The sequence below is a fragment of the Carassius gibelio genome, chromosome B2, assembly GCF_023724105.1.
Source record: "Carassius gibelio isolate Cgi1373 ecotype wild population from Czech Republic chromosome B2, carGib1.2-hapl.c, whole genome shotgun sequence".
Classification (NCBI taxonomy): domain Eukaryota; kingdom Metazoa; phylum Chordata; class Actinopteri; order Cypriniformes; family Cyprinidae; genus Carassius; species Carassius gibelio.
In genome coordinates this window covers 29,538,682-29,544,681 of record NC_068397.1, presented here as the reverse complement: position 1 = coordinate 29,544,681, position 6,000 = coordinate 29,538,682, and positions in this window count along the sequence as shown.

Here is a 6,000-nt window from a genome sequence, read left to right as displayed (position 1 = left end):
ACACTCCTGCAGGTGAATGAAGTCACTGAAGCGAAGCACTTTCACTAAGCCCCGCCTTAAACACGTTACTGACCAATCCTGGCCAAGCAACTGTTACCATCTGCAGTAGCTTTCGGGCTTTTCTGAGATGCTGCATGTGTTTGAATTACTTTCAAGTGGAATATTTCAAACATGTTGCTTAAAACAGTTTTATTCAATTAAATGTCTAATTTGGTGCAAGAACATTTACTGACCTGTTTAGTGGTGAGTGCACTGCAAAAAAACAAAACAAAAAAAAACAGTACTTTTTAAAAAAAATATCGTAAAAATGTTATTTAAGTAAAAACACATTCATTGGTTAACATATATGGTGAAACCTATGAAATGTTTATAATGTATATTTAATGTAATGTTTTTTTTTGTCTGTAAAAACAATAAATTATCATATAATTTACAGTAATTTCTTTTTTTTTTACATTTTAAGGTACAAAAGCAGTTTTTGCTTATTCAGATATTTTAACATTAAATCACTTAATAAATATATAGCTGTAAGTTATAAAAAATATACAGGCATCCTGCAAAACTGGAAACATTACCAAAGTATATTTTCCTGTGAATTTCTGGTAACCCCAGCTTCCATTTTTTCCCTTGCAAATTGTGTGCTTTATTATGAATTTATACATTGTCTTACTTTAATACATTTAATGCACTACTTTGTTGCAGAAAATTGTGTTAAGTAATTAAGTAGAGCATTGCATCTGCAGTGCAAAAGGTTGTGGGTTCGATTCCCCGTAAACACACACTGTGGAAAGAGAATGCACTGAAAGTCGCTTTTATCCAAAGTGCTGCTTAATGCATAAATGTAAATATAGCAGTAATTCCATAAGCTCAATATGCAAAAATATTGATGTGACAAGCTGATTTTGTAAATGCATGAACAGCAACAGACGTGGGATTTATCTGCCTAACGCATGAGAGAAATATTGTGCCATTTACAGAAGAAAACATCCACTTAAAGCTGTTTAAATAATTAGTTTTTACACCTGTCTTTTCTTAGATATAGTGTTTACTGGTTTGTCCTCTGAACAGCTGGTGCCGTCCACATGTGACTGATAATGTGTGTCACGGCCTCTGAGTTCCCTCTGGGAACGAGGTGGGGGTTTTTGGATCAAGATGGTGTTCCCACCTCTGTCGTCGCCCACAGCTGCCTGGAGCAGGGTCAGGATCCTCTGAATCAATCAGCGAGAGGGTACCACCACACAGATGGTCACACAGCAGGTGAACCGAGAGCAGAACAACACCTGAACTGAGACTGACCCCTCACCCGACGACCGCAATCATCTGATCAAGACCAGGAACCTGTAAGAACAGCAATAAGGTGCTCTGTGAGATACCTGTGGAGAGAGAGAGAGAGAGAGAGAGAGAGAGAGAGAGAGCTGACAGACGAAGAGACCGCTGACAGTGATTCAGCATTTAAAGGTAAAGATAATATTTTGGAAGAGAGCTCAGCTGACGGTGAGTGTGTGTGGGGGTGTTAGATTGCTGTTAAGTGATGTTTTAGCGTGCACGACGTGCCACACATACACAAGCACGGAGGGAGGCAGAGAAATATCCTTGAAAAAGTGTGTTTTTATAACAAGCCTTAAATCGTTTCAGAGGAAGCAGATTAAAGTGAAGATTTAGCAAGCATCAGAAATTAACGGCTGGATTAATCCTCATTCTAGTTCAACATGACATATTTAATCTGCTGATGACACTTTGGAGAACGCTGATGTAATGATTCAAGGAATAGTTTGGCCGATGACAACACTAAAACATTTCTGGAAACATTTACTGGTATTGTTATTCTAAACGTGCATTATTTTTGTGGACTAGGCCTGGTTAGCTCCAAAAAGGCTATAAAAGGACCGTAAAAGCATCATAAAAGTAACTCCCATAACTCTGACTTGTTTAACCTAAGATGTAACCTAAGTTGAAAATCTTGCTTTAACCCCCGTTTGTTCTTCCAGTATGCAATCTATAGGAAATTAATATTTAAAATATTAACTGAACATATTTATATGGAAGTTATTTTCATTTGTAGTGGACAAAAGCTTATACATGAAAAATATTTGCACGAGATATCTTTCAAATTGATCCATCAAAAAACTGTGTAAAACAACTGTTTTAAACGTTGCTAATAATCAGCAATGCTGTTTGAAGTACAAATCACATATTAGAATGATTTCTGAAGATCATGTGACACTGAAGGCTGGAGGAATGATGCTCAAAATACAGCTTTGATCACAGGAATAAATTACATTTTACAATATTTTCAAACAGAATACAGTTATTGTAAATTGTAAAATATTTTACAACATTATTGCTTTTACAGTAGTTTTAATTAGTTAAATTCAGCCTTGGTGAGCAGAAGAGACTTCTTTCAAAAACCCCAACATTTGAACAGTATACATGTAGAATCCTATGCTCCACAGAAAAACGTTCTACAGTTTTGGAAAGACATGTTGTTGAGTAAATTACAGAATTGTAATTTTTAAATAGAACCCCGCCCCTTTAATGACCACATCAATACCCCACAAACACACATGCACACACTGTCACTCAGAGACATAAGAAATAATCCCAGTCTCTGTAATTAGTTCTCACACATGACTGGTTAACCATCCCCTGAGCTTTTGTCGCAGGTGAAATGTTCTGTATGAAGAGGCAGGAGACCACAAAAACGAATACTGAACTTGAGCTTCGGTGTGTAAGAACATTCTTGAATATCTCAAAGAGCGTAATTACGAATGGATTAATTACGTACTGGATTTATTCAAGTAAATCCATCTGTAGACTGATGGAGACCACTGCACATGTGGACCAGCCTCGGCCAGTCGAGAAGTGAATTACATTTCAGTGCAAGATTTTGAACACGTGAATCTTTTATTTGTTGAAACGTGTCAGGACACGGCAGAGAAACGTTGTGATGAGTCTTCATAAATGTAAAAGTGTGTGTGTGTTTTAATAGATGTTTACTGCTCATAAACATGCATGAGACATAAAAAAAGAGTTGAGAGATGAGAACAGAGAGAGAGAGAGAGAGAGAGAGAGAGAGAGAGAGAGAGAGAGAGAGAGAGAGAGAGACCAAATTCCAGACCATATGAGACTTCATCCAAAGTTTGTGTGAGCATGAATTTTCATTATTTTTGATTTATTTTGACTGTTAGGCAGTAAAATAACTGTGCAAGTGTGTCAAATATGTAATGATCTTATCAGTGTGCATTACATTTCTTTTCCATCTAACAAAATAATGAGTCATAATGGGAATATTCACTGTATATTGCCCCAATTTGTACATTTTGTATGTCTCACTATAAATGAGAAATCAAGCCAATGCATTGCAGCGTTGGATACAGTATTATACACAGTGTGCATGTTTGCATGAAGCACACTTTGGCGAATGCAGCAAGTTATCTGTGTATTCCATACTTATAGACATTTTGCATACTTTGCATAATAGAGTCATGGCCAAAAGTTTTAGCAGTGGCATAAATTTTGTGTTTTGCAAAGTTTGCTGCTTGTGGTGTTCATTCACATTGTTTCTAGATTATTGTGATCAGATGCATTTTAAATAAGTGCTAAAAGCTTCATTGGCCAAAAAATGAACTTTTCACACACACACACACACAGAGAAGAGAAGAAAGGTGAACACTACCATGAGTCATGTGTTAACACAACAGTGAAGCATCCTGAGACCATCCATGTGTGGGGTTGCTTTTCAACCAAGGGAGTGGGCTCTCTCATAATTCTGCCCAAAAACTCTTACAGGGATAAAGAATGGTATCAAAGTGTCCTGCAAGAGCCACTTCTTCCAATGAGCAATTTGGTGATGATCCGTGCATTTTCCAGCAAGATGAGTGATATAGAAGTGGCTCGAAGATCATTACATTGAAATTTTGGATCCGTGGCCAGGCAACTCCCCAGATCTCTATCCCATAGAGAACATGTGTTCAGTCCTCAAAACTCGAGTGGACAAGCAGAAGCCCACACATTGTCATCAACTCTGAGGACTAATCAGGCAAGAATGGATTAATCAGGAATTGGCTCAAAAGCTAATATCCAGCATACCCAGAGCGAACTGCAGAGGTTATGAAGAACAAGGGTCAACACTTTAAATATTGACTCATTTTATTTTTTTAAATATAGAAACAAGTGGGAAAATAATCTACAAATACTGAATAAGCAAATTTTGCAAAACAAAAAATTATGTCACTGCTAAAACTTGTGGCCATGACTGTTAACGTATCGCATGCTGCTAAACTAGCAGTAGCATAGTTTTATGTCATTCTGAACCATTATCAGTTCTTAATGTAATCCTTATATATCCTCAATATAGCGTCTGATAACATGTTGTTACCTGGTGAGGAAACACAAGTCACTGTGAGAATCTGGATCAGATCTCTGGAGAGTGTTTCCCCCTCCCATCCAATTAATCACACGCCTCGTCCCCCATCCCTGCTAGTGTTCAGTACTGGGGCGGCGGGTCTATGAGAGAGGGTCTGCGGTCATAGAAGACAAACACATGCAATGTTACATTAGTCACACTGTACACACACTGAACCCCTGTACACACACGAAGATCCAATTATGAGGGAGTGAGAGAATGAAGGGGTGGGCGTTCACAGAGGACGACCCAATGGGAAGACAAATACCCTCTGTATCCACAGATAAAAATGGCATAGGATAGAGAGAGAGAGAGAGAGAAGGGGCGGGCTATTTCTGTCCTCTGGTTCTCAGGAGATCGTACACTTGTATGGGTTCTCCTGGTCATGTGACCCTGCTCCAACCTTGGGATGAACAGAGATAGAAAGAGAGAGGGAGGAGAAGAAGGAAAAGAGAAATGGAAGTAAATATGGAAGTGGGAGGAAAGGGAAAGAGGAAGTGGAAAATAATATGAAAAAGAAACAAGAAAAGTATAAAGGAATAGGGTGTGGGAATATTCATATTTATCAATAAATATGACATAAATATATATATATAAAGCACAAGTGTAGACGAAATAAAGAAGAAATATGAAATATCTCTGAAGTATATTCCCATTCATATTCACAATTCTGAGCACTCCAGCGTGATTATAAACATGAAATTATCCGGCTCTGGCTTCCTGTTACATAGAAATAAAGAGGAGGGAAAATTCCCTAAATCATCCACCAAAATGAGAAAAACCAAAGAATATATTTCTGATGTGCAGCAAAAGATTATATATGTGTGTGTGTGTGTGTGGACCACAAAACCAATTTAAAGTGTACATTTTTCTAATTTGAGATTGATGCATCATCTGCAAGCTGAATAAATAAGCTTTCTATTGATATGGTTTATTAGGATTGGACAATATTTGGCCAAGATACATCTATAAAAAAAATTTAGTTTTGAAGTTGTCCAAGTGAATTCTTAGCAATGCATATTACTAATAAAATATTAAGTTTTGATATATTTACAGTAAGAAATTTACAAAATATCTTTATGGAATATGATATATGATCTTTACTTAATACCCTAATGATATTTGGCGTGAAAAAAAAATGATAATTTGGACCCATACAATATCTTTTTTTTTTTTTTTTTTGGCTATTGCTACAAATATACCCCAGCGACTTAAGACTGGTTTTGTGGTCCAGGGTCTCTCTCTCTCTCTCTCTCTCACACACACACAAACACACACACATATGTATGTATGTATATATACAGGTTCTGGTCATATAATTAGAATATCATCAAACAATTGATTTATTTCACTAATTCCATTAAAAAAGTGAAACTTGTATATTATATTCATTCAGTACACACAATTTTTTTTATTTAATTTTGATGATTATAACTGACAACTAAGGAAAAACCCAAACTCAGTTTCTCAGAAAATTAGAATATAACTTAACAATACAAAGAAAGGTTGCTGGCCAATTAAGAACAGGGATACCACGGTTAAACCAGGTACTGGTAGCTTGGCGTTGGAACTGAAATCTGCATCTCTATAACATT